Raw genomic sequence first — 14760 nt, 5'->3', positions numbered from 1 at the left:
TTTTTTGTTCTATGTTCCCATCTTTGGTCAACATTTTGTAAATCATTGTTAGTCTCAAAGAAAACTTCAATATTTTCTCTAATAGGACTAGGATTATCTTCCTCATCATTAGAAATGTAATCCTCCATTCTCTCTTTAACCCCAAACTTTTCATCTATCTTTACATTTTCACTTTTAGCAATTGTCTTAGTTCTCTAGTTAAAACATCTATAGGCTTTTATTTTGAATGAATAACCAAGGAAAATACCTTCATCGCCTCTTGGATCAAACTTACCAATGTCATCATCTCTCTTTTTGTATCACTTTCTTCCAAATATTATGAAATACTTTACTAATGGTGCATGTCCAAACCATAATTCATAAGGAGTCTTGTTTGTAGCCTTTTTTATCTGCACTTTGTTCATGGTTTATATTATTGTATTGATTGCTTCTCTCCAAAATGTCTTGGATACATCATTCTCAAACATCATAGCTCTTGTTGCCTCTAATATAGATATGTTCCTTCTTTTTGCTATTCCATTTTTCTTACTAGTCTTGTGTGATGATAACTATATCTTAATTTCATTTTCTTCAAAAAAACATGTTAAACTCTCCACCTCTATCTAACCTCAATCATTTAATCTTTACGCCGGATTCACTCTCAACTCTATTCTTAAACACCTTAAACTTTTCAAATTCCTTATAATTTTCTTTAAGAAATGCTACCCACATCATTCTAGTGAAATCATCAATAAAATTCATAAAAAGCCTTTCTCCATAGGATCCTTTTGTTGTAGTAGGACCACTTAAGTCTATATGAAAAATATCTAGTAGTGAACTTCTTGTTGGGAAATGAAAACTTCTTCTTCTTAGCCATGATACATTCTTTGCAAAAAACATTAGCAGGCTTCATGATTTTATGCAAATCTCTTACTGCAAATGTACTACTAGCCTTCACAATATTGTCAAATTTTATGTGACAAAACCTTCTATTCCATAACCAAACAAGTCATCTCAGTAAAATTCAACTGAAATGCATTACCTCTAGATCTTGTACATGTTCCGATCAATTTACCATCCTTATCTTTGATAAAGAAAGTCTTCTCTATGAACTACAAATGATAAACTTTATCAACCAATTGTCCAACACTCAACAAGTTATGCTTTAATCCATCAACAAAATAAACATCGTCAATATTATTCTTTCCATCAAGAGTAATAGATCATATTCCTATGATGGGACAAGACACATTTTTACCAACTCTAAGATTTTCTCCATCATGATTTATGAACTTAACAAACTTACTCATATCTCTAGTCATATGATGTGAACATCCATTGTCTATAATCCAATCAAATTTCTTTCCAACTTGAAAAACTAGGGCTTTTTCTTCTCAAATTTTAATTTCAGAACTCTCTTCTTTAATAGCCACAAATACTAACTCATCTTCTCTTTCACTCTGAACTCTTTCCTTATATTCATCATCTTCATTTGCATACAAACAATCTCTAGCTCTTCTAGGCTTAAAATTTATCTTATACTTTTTCTCTCTTTTAGGACACTTGGAAGAATAATGACCAAATTCATCACAAGTCCAACATTTAAATATTTTCTTACCATTTGGTTATGTTCTCATAAGAAGTGATATTCATTCTTCAATCTTTATGTCTTCTTCATATCAAGATCTAGTGTTACTAGCATAGTCTCCATTTGTGTTTGCACTTCTTGTAAAACAAGGATGAAGAGTTAATGCACTAAAGTTTGTCTCCACTCTTGTCAATTCTTCAAAGTACATCAAACTTGATTTTGTTGCTTCTAATTTTCCTAGAAAAGTATCTTTGGTGAACTTCTTACTACAGGGTATAAAAAGTTCAATTATAAGTGCTAATTGTTTGAATAGCGATGTTAAAGTTTTCAAAATCTTCCATACAATCTCATCTTCCTCTTTAGCTCCTTCATAGGACTTAATTCCTACAACAATCTTGGATATTCTACCAATATAAATTCTCACAGATTCATCTTCCATCATTTTAGTATCTTGAAATAAACATATATGATTATGTAATCTTACTCTTTTAGCATGCTTATCTCCCTCAAAAGTAGTTTTTAATGCCTTCCAAATTTTATTGGATGTTTCTAAAGATCTTACCTAATTGTATTCATTTTCAGGAAGAGTTGATAGTAATGATTCTTTGGCTTGCATATTACACATAAATAAATCTCTTTCATCTTCACTCCATTCCTCAAGATTACTTTCTTCTAAAACCTTTTGTCATTCTTTGTCATAATCCAATATAGTGGACCTATACATTACAAATGAGTCTTCATCTTCTCCTTCCAACTATCATAATTAACTCCATCAAATTTAGGAATTTCTTTTTTGAAGTGACCTGCCATTTATCTCCTAAAGTTGTTAAAATTTCTCTTCAAAGACCTATTGCTCTAATACCAATTTTTAGAAACTAAAGTCCACCAATATAATTAGCACTACTACATTTGACCTCATTTTTCTACCAAAACTTTTGACCATCAATTAAAAAGGTTTAGGTTGGTTGGATTGTAGAAGGAGAATTTTTTTGTTTTTAAAAATCTAAGCCCGTGTTGGTCGAAATTTTGACCAACACAGGCTTAACCTTACAATGAAAAAACATTTTTGATTTTTGATGGAGTGCGTGAAGGAGTGAGAGTTGTGTAAGGGTTTTCTTTTGCATTGTTTTCTTCTATGTAAGGATATCATATGATGATATCCTGCACTTGAATCCTTGGTCAATGCTTGGGATTTTTGGAGTTGGGATTTACTTGAACTCTTCTATGATTTCGTGGTCCTCCAATAGCCTGTCAGCCGCCCTATATATTTTTGGTCAGGTAGGCCAACACGACTTGACATGGTTTTGTCCCCCTACCTGACCAATGTTTAACTAAGATATTCAAATCCTTAGCGTACTTACCAGTATCTTGCATTGATTTGATTTATGTTATGGTACATATTTACTTACTAGTTAGTAATCTTGCAGCATGAATTTTTGATGAAACATGTTTTTCTAAAAAGGGTACTTTCTTTTTTTATGTAAAGGTTATTGATTTCCACATATGCAATGATCCCAATTTAGTTCTTCAATTTTCTTTTGTAGAGTTTCATAATGGAGGTGAGTCCCACATTTGTTTTTTTAGTGCAGTTCAATTTAACTGGTTGTGTGCATGGACAAATTTACATTCATTGGGACTATAATTTGAATGCAATATTGCTTTGCTTGTTTGTGTTTGTAGAGGGTGCAAGAAGAGCTTTGAGCCTTGTAAGAACCATGTTGGGATATTATCCTATCAGGATCCTTCCTTCAAAGACTACAATTCTTCCAATTAACCCTACATATCTTCCAAAAGTGAGCAATGTGATCAATCCTTTTTATTTTTATTTATAGAAATCACGAGATTATGTGGCAAGAGTCAAGATGGAATTAATTTTAATTTTTTGGTTGGTACATATAGCTATAATATTTTTGTGATGCAAATGAATATAAATGACTGCGAGGATGCATTGCAGTTGTAGTTTAGTGGATTCCATTTGTTTTAATTTCTATCTGTAGTCTGAAGATGAGCATGAGATGTGTGCTCACACAATATATTGTACAAACATTGACAAAAAGGTGAGGTTTAGTGATTCAATGACATTTAGTGTGTGATATCTAAGTCAAAGTTGCATTGAATTGTGTCATTTTGGTACTGTTATAATAGTTGTGTGGATCACTAGTTAATGGTAGGTTCTCAATTGCTTTGTAGGTTTCTCAAGAAGACATACAGATGTTTTTTGAATAAATTTGTGGTGAGGTGGGTGCCAGGACAACATCCTTCTCTTGTTTATTCGAAACTTTTGAGAAAACTTTCAACTTGGCTAATGATTGTTTTTAAGCATGCATTCATGTTTCTCATTTAAGAATGCTTGGGGATTATGTTCATTCAAGCCATATTGAATTTGTTGAATTTTTAATGGTAAGTAATCCTTCAATATTTTGAATTTATGTATGCTCTATACTAGGAAAAAATATGTGTGATTGTTATTTGCATCCAATTTTAAGGTTAACTTATTGAAATTTATAGGCATTTGGATTATAAGTTCATCAATGCATGGGTTGCTTTCCAAGTTGCACCTATTTGATAATATTTAATTATTTTTTAGTTTAAATATGTATGTGCCAATTACATAACACATTAATGTTGGATTCACCCTTTTCAAATTTGGGACAAATTCAATATAAACTAGCTTATATATCTTTTAAAAATCTCTATCAAATGCTACATATGTAAGAAATTGATAAAATAAGTATACATATGTAATATCAATAATTAGTGTTTGTGTAACCAATACAATTTTTATAATCAAGTTAAAAGGTGAACTTCTATAATAGTCTTGGAGATGGTGAATTTCTACAAAAAGGATGTTGTGATAGAGGAGTAACACCAATTTCTACAAATGTTTAGGTACAACAATTATTGTGATAATGTAGTTGTTTGAGTCAATTTCATTGACCCATGTTTCATGAGTAGTGTTTTTTCACAAATATCCTTCTTAATCTTCTTCAAATTCTCCATCAATTGCTCTCTCAAGATTTCACAAACATCTATTTGTGCATTCTCCTTCAACATCCTAAGGCACTATATAGTGGTAGTAGAAATAGAATTTATCCTTCTACTCTTGTAAACTTTGTAACCAAGTACCATAGATGTAAATTTTGCATCTTCTTGCTTAATATCTTCTACTATCATAGCTTTTCAATCCCATTTCAATTTTGTCAATTGTGTAGCCAAATGTCTATATCTTTGTATCTTGATCCATGAACTAGATATGAACCTCTCCTATCTTTCAATTTAGAAAATGAATTTTTACTATAACATCTTGCCACTTAATATCTTCTACTATCATAGCTCTTTAATTCCATTCTCAACTACATGCTTACTAATGAAGAATTATTTACAACTCAATAGTGGAACACGTCCACATATATGATCTAGCAAGTAGTTCTCCATCTCTTATAATCTGACAAAAAATTTTACTAGGCTACAAAAATGCTTACAAAATCTCAAAATCATCATTAAATAACATTTTTCTATTGGTCTTCATTCTTAAGGTTGTTCTTGCTAGCTGCCACCATCATTTTCATAGCTTTGGGACTGAGATTCTTGCAAACTAGGAGCTTTTAGTTTTGTTAACTAACAGTAGGTCAATATAAAGCTATGGTGGCTTTCTTGTTCAAATGTGTTATTAAAATAGTTGTCTCTACTATTGTGATGTGGGAGAATAAATTTTCTTATATTCACCAGTTTTTTAAGTGGGTTGGGAACATTTGGTTCAAGAAACTAGTCCTAACCATCCAAGAACTCTATGAACAGAGGGAAGTTCTGAATCTAGGCTCTATACCATGGTGATTGGTAATATTATCTTATATTTTCTTTTAAAATTTTTTATCTTGTGCTTCGTGAAGTAACATGTATATATTATAAGGGGGAATTATTCTGTGCTTATTGTGAATGCCCAATAAAGGAAGCTTTGAGTTTCAATATTTTCCAAATGTATAGTTTAATACCTACCTGTATGTTGGGTCATATGTTCTCCAAATAATCAAATGAATCATTTAGTCTTGCATGCATATGACCATTGACTGGGTATTGGATCAATGGATTTCATTAGCAAGCATTTCTGGTGTCTCAATTATTAACAGAAATCTTGTACATGAATTGGGCGAAGGCTTGAGATTTGACATCAAGTCAAGCTTTAGTTTTTTCTTGGAGCTTTGTTGCTGACCTTGAGGCAATAAATGTGAAATATCTTTATTCAAAGGTTTCCTATCAAGTTGTTTGCATGACATTATTTTTTAATGAAGTGTTGCATGGTGTTTGGTCAAGTTGTATCTCGATACTCATCTTTATTAATGATTCAAAGGTTTGAACTAGTCATAAATAACAATACTGAAACATTATGTCAAACAAACTAATAGTGTTAATAGGACTTTTCTTGAGTACTAATAGTGTAATAGGTTTGGATTAAAATGTTGCCAAACCTGACTTGATTGTTTGTTCACTGATTCTTTTTATTTAAGTTATAGCTTTGAAAAATGTTTAAGATATAAGAAATCAATCCCAACCTTGAAAAATGAAGTCTGATGTTTGTGATAATTCTGAAAGGTGATTGTAACACTAGCCTATCAATGAGATTCATTTTACTTATAGCAATTGAAATCATAAATAGGTTAAAATGGTGAATATACAGTCAAAAAATTAGCTGACTACTCTCAACACCGATCATTGTATAATGTTGGTCTTATGTTCAATATTGACACTCTTCCTTGTAGATGTACTGTTCATAAATGTAACCTTTTTAATAAATTATAGGGCTTGGAAAGAAATATAAATTTTTTAAATATCAATTTCTATCAATAAAATACAATGTTGAGAGTCTGACAAGACTATGGGACTAGTGTCCATGACAAAGGAACAACATACCCTTTGGTGGAAGTGAGTGTTCAATTGGGACATTTGCATGCCTAAAGAAGATAACATAGAGAAGCTCTCGACTCATTTTTTGTCAATCTCCATTGGAAGAAAGAGCAGTGCTAACACAAAAAATATTTCCTATTCCTTTGATTACCTTCCTTTCAATGAGTCCACCATCCAAAGGACAGACAACTTGGATGCACTCTGAGCAATGAAGTTTCTATTTCAAGGATTACAAAAATGTTTTGAAGAAGCCTCTTGTAAGGTTGATAACATGTCTTTTTTTACATCAAGAGAGAGGCCCAGATAATCTGAGCCATTGGTTGCGATCAAATCAACAACCTAAGCATCAAGAAAAAATGCAATATAAATGAAATAATATAAGAAACTTATTTTGGTTATTTCTTTCAAAATAGTGCTTTGGTTTGGATACTTGTGCAAAAATTTGGAGAAAAGAAAATTAAATGTTGGGCACAGAAGATATCCTAGATTCAAAACAAAAATTAGTGAACCCCACCATTGATCTGGACTAGTCTCTATGACAATCATGCAAATGTTGAGGAATATAATATTTAAAAAGACCTCTTACAATTTCCTAATAAAAAAGAGATGGGGGATGACATGTAAATGATGCAGTCATAGTAATTATTTTAAGGGACTACACCAAAATAATCTTTGGAATTAACAAAAAATCATAACCTTTAGCTGAAGAAATAAACTATAATTATCATTATACCAAAAAAATAAATACACATCCTATTAGTATAGGTTCATTCGATAAATCACCTATTGAATCCAAGGGATTATTGAACCCAAGAATTTATGCTTCAACAATAAATGTTTAAGAGCTTGCATCATTTCCAAAATGGTTCCTTTAGATAAATGTTCCAGCATATGACCAGTCTGATTCATAAGCCTAATCAACAAGATATCATTCCCAATGCAAAGGACCTCACCAAATGTTGACTCCACATTCCCTTTCCATAGAGATTCTACTAACCATGTCCAAACACTACAAAAATTGTCATTGCCTTGACCTACCTTGCTATTCAACAAATTATCAATGGTTGTTGGTCATGAATTTTCTTTCATAGAATCACGCACCTCTATTTTTGCATCCTTGCCTCCAATATACATACCACAAAAAGAAATAGCTTCGTCTTCCGATACTTGCAATGTGCTCCTTACTGAGGGACCCTCATTAGACCTATTTATGTCCTGTGCTTTGGTAAATATTTGATTTCCTTCCAAATTTTCCAATATAGACCTTTGAGTGTCATTTGAAATAAACTTAGTGGTTGCCCTCTTTCATGTCCCTCGAACATCGGCCAAGGGATTCACCATAAAACCACCCCACACGCCTTTGAACTTCCTATCCCATATATCAGTCCCCATTTTAGCTCTGTATGATGCACCTCTTCCAGATCTACTCATTGATGACCCCTTATATGCAGTAAGCTGTGTAGGTGGGTATTTGCCTTCATTTTTCTTCCAAAATTTGGAGCTTAAAAGCATAGAACTAGGGAATTTACAAGTAGCCCTTCCATCTTCAGTAGTAGTGATCTTACCAATTGATAAAGAAGGATCCTAAGCCATTTCATCTACAGTTCTTTCTAAACCATGTACCCTTTTTTCTAGAGAATGTGACCCATCTTGTGAGCTTCCCATAAACATCTGAAAGCACAACAATTGAAAATAAAATTTAAGCTTTTAACTATCTAGAAACAAAATGCAAGCAACTGCAAACAATGAAAGTACTAAGCACATATCAAACTGTATGCTCAATTAATTATTGTTCTATCATCTGTGTCTATACTTCATAGTGCCCCTAGAAAGTTTTAAATTCCATCTAGGCATGCATAAAATCAACTAATAGGCTAGATCAACAATTAATACAACTTATGTTTGGTCCTACCATCCATTATAATCTTTATAAAATTATCTAATAAAAGGATAAACATACTACTTTAAAAATGCCCAGAGAAAAGCAGAGAGTGAAAATAATTAGAGCAACACTTGAACACTCATCACATAGCCTCTATTAAATGAGCATCATCTAGCGGGCCAACTATTACTCAGAACACAAGAGCCCATATAAATATAATATCTTTAGATTTAGGCTTTAGCACATTACTAAGGAACATATCAAAGCTTTTTGACAAAGACATTTTGGGGCAACTATAACTTGCAAGCATCATGATTACTAGTCACAAGCATAGACAAAGTACTCCCATGGGAACATGTGTATCAATTCTTTCTTAAGACATCTCTTTATCATGATTTCTCAATGCAAAACCACAAAAATATTAAGCTTGAAGAAACATGGATGCTAAGATTAAACAATGGCCTCTTCATCATGATTTCTTACCTAGATGCAGTGAGTGCAGTGTTCATTTCATTTTCATGAGAGATGGGTTCTTGTGAACCAAGACTCATGAAACATGGGTTGATGAATTTGACTCAAAACTTACATGGTTCAATCCTAGAAGCAAAAATTAAGTTTACCAACCAGAGTTATCAAGAAGTCTAAAGAACTGACATAATCAAAAGAGTTGTTGGCACTTTAAAATTTGGATAGTTTCCAGATACATTTTTTCAAGAAGTACCAGCTAGTTTTAAAGTCAATAATAACTTAAGGAGAAACTAGGGTAGCCTTCTTCTACAAATCATCTTTGTCTCTTCAAGAGTTAACATAAAATTTCTCGTATTCCCTATATGTTGCAAATATTCTTAATTCACTTTGACTTTCCATGCACCTACACTAATATCTTAGTGATTCTTTGAATTTTGCAACATTTGTCAAAGAATTTTGAGCCTTACCCATGGAGTTGTACTATAATCTTTCCAAATCCTCGAGAAAAAAAAGGAACATTTTTACAATGTTGGACTTGGGAATGATTCCATGGCAATAGAAATTACAAGCACCTAACTAACTTTGAAATTTATCATAAGAGCTTTTAGCCTTTTACTAAGATGGGTGAGAAGATAATAAGATTTTTGTCATTAACAAACAACTGAACAAGTAGTTAAACTAGCAATAATGACTAGAAACACTTATGACAAATTAGAAACTCTGAGGTTGGACTCAATAAAAAGTGGTTGGAATCTGAAATGAGAAACTTGAATATAAATAACAAAACCTTGCACTTTTCTTTCTGTTGAATATATGATTTGTAATAGAGATGAATGGATCATTATTAAAAAACATAAAAAGAAATAGATTGCACACGATTAGACTGAATGGTATTTATTTCTCATACATGTCAACTGAAGGGCATCTTAGGAGCAATACCTGATAGCTATTCTGGAAAGAATTCTAACTAGCAAGTTTGTTATGATATTGACTATAAACTCATGTCTTTAGCTCTTCCAATTCAAAACAATGGGATATTTTGCAGACTAAAAAGATCAAGATTTCAGCAAGTTACCTTCATAAGTTCCATCAAGTTAGATTGCCGATTTTCAATTTGAACAAGTTGTTCCCTAATCATAGCCAATTCATTTGAATTGTGGCCATTACACTAGATCTTAAAACTATTTCTGCATACATCGCTTTTGTTCTACTTCTCATTAGGAACTGTCTCAACAATGGGTTTCAAATCTAAATGTTGGTCAGTCACAACACATTTGGTGTCACAATCTAAGCATCTGGGGGCTTCCAATTTTTCCACTATCTTTGTATCTTTGTATCTTGATCCATGATTTAGATCTAAACTTCTCCTATCTTTCAATTTAGCAAACGAACTTTTACCATAACATCTTCCTGCTTAATATCTTCTACTGTCATAGCTCTTCAATCCCATTTCAATTTTGTCAACTGTATAACCAAATCTTTCTTAGTAATCCTTAGAGTAGATACATCACCTCATGCATTGAAGCTTGTGACTACTTCTAAAACCTTCTTAGTAATCTTGCTCGGTTTGTCTCTAAGCTAGAAAAACTGATCATGAATTCTGCTCCATACGATTCATATCTGTTCAGGTTCAATGAAAAATTGAAAATGTTAACATACTATGCTAGTTTTATCTCTCCTACTTTCCTATACTCATCCTTCAAAGTTCCTTTCACACATGATGACTCATATTTCTTGTGAATATCTTCATCTCCTAATTTCCTGACATTCTTCTAAACTGTAGATTTTTTAATTTGTGTGGTAATATATCCTAGTAATTGACATAGAACTTGGGCTAGAGATGGATTGATTTACTAAGAAGATTTGAACATGTTAAAAAAACCTAAGCTAAAATTGGGAAAAGACTCAGCTTCTTAAAAAGAGTCTTATTCAAGCCATTTTTTGGTTGACTCCCTTGCTCAAGTTTACCCAAAGTTGGAGAGTTTAGCTGAAGTTGGAGGTATGCCATCAAAACCTAGAGAGGTAGTCCATTCCAAGTCATTTTGTTTCACTTTCCACTTAGTCTTTACGGTTTTCTTAAAGAGAGTCTAATTACTATAGTTCTAATGTAGTTGTCCTCATTAAAAGACAATGTTTTCCAATGCCAATCTCTGCTAATTTTTCTCTTTGATTTCAAGATTTTCATACTTAGAATGAAGTATTTTCACGAGTGGATAGTAGACTAGCTACAATGAGGAGCCATATAATCCCCATGCCATCGCCTTTTCGACCAAATTAGACTTTTGTCATCAAGAAAAAATAACTATTTCAAAAGAAACATTAGAGGTAAATGTTAGTCCAATTTGAAAAGCATTTAGTTTTTTGCTATTACTAATTAAATGAGACATGCTTGTCATTTGAGGTAAATTTTCTATTGTGAAACATGCACATCCATCAGACGAATGTTTATCATGTCCGTACTCAAAATTAGGGATTTTGTTAATAAATAGATTGGAGGTTGTTTCTAATATCCAACAAATAGCTTGAATACATGTCAAGATATTGCTTTAGGAAGATATTAAATGTGTGATTTGATTCAACTTTTGGCTACCTAAGTCATGGATGTTGTTTTTTCCTATAGAATGCCTTGTATGTTAGTTGGTCTGTTTGTCATAAACCAAGTTAAATGTTTTTATTATCTGTAAGGAAGACATTACTTAAATCTATTAAATCATACTTTTTGTTGATGTAGGCAGAGAGTGCCATACTTGCATTGAATTGTAGCGGTGCAATTTTACATATAATTAATGGTGCTTTGGAATCCCCTAGGCTGGGTATTCTTGATGGTTTTTTTGCAAGTTAGTCTATGATCATTGTTAGTGAGGTAGTATTCTATTTTTGAATATTTTTCTTTTAAATTGAATTCACTAGGATCATTGCACCATAATTTCTTCTTGTAGTATGATTTTGAAGACTTTTAGTATGTTGATTACTTGTTTTTTTTCCATACAAGATTGGAGATGAGACTTTCATTATTGCTGCACTCATGGCAATGTGTTATCCAAAGTCCATTGTCTTGTCTAGTGCTCTTAGTGCACTTATTGTTATGACTATAAGTAAGATAGTTACTCTAACATTGTATATTTCTGGCGTTAGTTTTGGAATACAATTCTTAATGGAAGTGATTTTGGTAAAGACATATTTGTCTTGTTCATATGGGGTCAAGCTTGAGCAAATACTAAATTGATTTAATTTTTATGATGTTGTGAGTGAAGGTACTATCAACTGGATTAGGGCAAATAGTTCCAAATTTGATCTCAAGGAAGCAAACAAATAGTGTCGCTACAGGTAGGGAAGTGTACATACTATTCTGATGAGATACTATTCGAATTTCTTTTTGCATAGATTTGCATTTGATCAAAACTTGGCAATGTAATTACTCTACCTGTTTTTACAGATATAATGATTGTGGTTTGGTATATTACCAAACATCGAAATAAAATGAATTGAATTTCAATTGCCTAGTATAAACTATTCTTGGCTGCTTGAATTCTAATTGCTAATGCTTCATGTGAGATCTATCAATTATTGGAAGAGGGCCAAAATGTAATTTAATAGTCAGATATAGTACAGGGAATATTTTTACTTGCTTGCTATAAAACTGTATATCTTTAATAACCACTGATTCTTTTGACTAATTGACTCGAGGATCCACTCTTCTTGATAAGACATTTTTCTCCAGGGACCTACTTACCCTCCAATGAGTGTAGTGGTTTCCTATCTTCCTTCTATCTTAGCATTTGTTTTAATCCTCACTGGATTCTATATGGAAGTTCATGGAACAATCTTTGCTTATTTAATTTATTTGAACCAACAAGTTTTGTTCTTCACTTCATTTTGGTAAAATTAAATTTAAAATACCAACTACTTATTCACTAGTACAAAAACAACAATATGTGACTAAAAAAACCACTAAAATTTGTATGTCACTAAACTTAGTCATGTGACTAATAGTAGTTAATATCCAATCATGTATAACACGACTAAATTTACTACTAAGCAATTTTAGTCATGTATTTGATCACTGATTTTGATCATTGATTTAGTGGCATATTTAGTAGTATATATGGTAATTGATTTAGTATTTGATTTAGTAATATATTTAATCACATGGCTAGTCACATACTTCGTATTATATTTAATCACATATTTATTTGTATATTTGATAGTTGATTTAGTCACATATTTAGTAGTATAATTAGTGACATTTAATTGTATATTTTGTCACATATTTAGTATATTTAGTCACATGTTTAGTAGTATATTTAGTAGCATGTCTAGTAGTATATTTGATCAAATATTTAGTAGCATAATTAATAGTGTATTTGGTCATAATAGGGCACGATGGAATCGAACGACCATCCATTTGCTTGTAAAGCAGGTGCTCTTCCATTGAGCTAGCACCCTTTAAAAATGATCATACAATGTGTACTTTTCTATATTTTCTTGGTTCTTATCCTTTGAGTTCATCCCAATCATTTCTTTAGTGATTTATACCTACTTTCTATATATAATTAGTGTAAGCTACTATAAAAAATCAAAAGAACTCAAGAAATGGGCATATCTCTTCTCACTATTCTTGCATTTATAATCTTAAAAATCACAAGGAGTTGGAAGATTTTGTATGACCCATCATAGATAATAGTTATAGTCCTCTCCATCTATTTGGAATAATAGAAGTTGACATCATTCCAAGAATTAGAAGTGGGAAGGGAACAACTCAGGAAGTATCCATTGAGACTAGTGAAGAGAAAGAAAACCCAATATTTACTACTAATGCTTCTTTATTCTAGTATAGAAAAGGGGGATGGGAGGAATAGGTTAATGAAGCACCCAGATACTCCCTTGTTGTTATGGTATGCTGAATAAAGGATTTCAGGATTCTTCCACATATCTAGCCAACATAAAAACCTTTACTGTTAAAAAATATGTCTTGTATGGGTAGAAATACTCTTTTTGATAAGGGAAAAAAACAAGGGATTTAGAGAATGGAAAAGCTATCATGGTACTCATACCATGAGATTAAATAATTAGGATGTATATCGAAGACATGGGGATGGATGAATGTGACGAAGATCACAAGCCACTCTTAATAACCCCAATAAGAGGAAAGAGAATTCAGCCAAAAAAATTGAAGAGACATTATAAGAAGTTACCACTTAATGATTCATATGGTAATAGTGCAGAACTAAGAATGATTATCAAAACTGAAGAAGGAGCAGTGAAAGGAATGTTAACAAACAAAAAATTCATGCCTTGCTGATATGAGTATGTTGCAGAATATAGAAATTTGATAATAGAAAACCTAAGTAATGCTAACTATAAGTAATGAATCTTCTGCAACTTTTTAGAATCAAGAAACAAAAATAATGCTAAAGTTCTACCAAAACATATTATTTTAAATCATCTTCAGATTCATATAGGTAAAATGCTAAAACCAATTAATATGGTATTGTTAGTGTCTTACCCATGGTGACAAGCAGTTGGCAAGTGAATGCCACAACTTTGGAAACATCTTTAAGAAAGTGTACAACATCTTCCTTTGTTTAATTGCCAACAATGCTTCCAAGCCATACAAGGAAGCGTTGATGTTCGGGATAGCATCTTTTCATCTATAAACCATTGATAAAATCTGCATGTACCTATTCTAGAGCATTAGGTTCCATTCCTACGACAAACTCTACCAAGCTTCTTCTAGCCTCATCCAACAAACTTTCCAAAACATCGATTCCAACATACATGTATTTGAATTGACCATGAGACCAAAAAAAAATCAAACCCTAAAATATTGGGTACAATACACCACATTCACTTGGATTCAAACTTGTGCTTCCTCTATGGATTACGTTGTGCTTCACTATTAGAAAAGAAAACATGCATACACATGTACCCACCTGAATGC

General features: G+C 32.0%; 2 pseudogenes; one reads left to right on the top strand and one right to left on the bottom strand.

The window, feature by feature from the left end:
* Window positions 1-3282: 3282 nt before the first annotated feature.
* LOC149536505 (polyadenylate-binding protein-interacting protein 11-like) lies at window positions 3283-11661 on the top strand (annotated as a pseudogene).
* LOC149536506 (microtubule-associated protein TORTIFOLIA1-like) lies at window positions 6617-11077 on the bottom strand (annotated as a pseudogene).
* Window positions 11662-14760: the final 3099 nt, after the last annotated feature.

Source organism: Cupressus sempervirens, chromosome 10, assembly GCF_028749045.1.
Source record: "Cupressus sempervirens isolate cs-2001-9-10 chromosome 10, ASM2874904v1, whole genome shotgun sequence".
In the NCBI taxonomy this organism is placed as follows: domain Eukaryota; kingdom Viridiplantae; phylum Streptophyta; class Pinopsida; order Cupressales; family Cupressaceae; genus Cupressus; species Cupressus sempervirens.
Note: the sequence above shows the minus strand (reverse complement) of the source record. Positions and strands in the feature narration are given on the sequence as shown.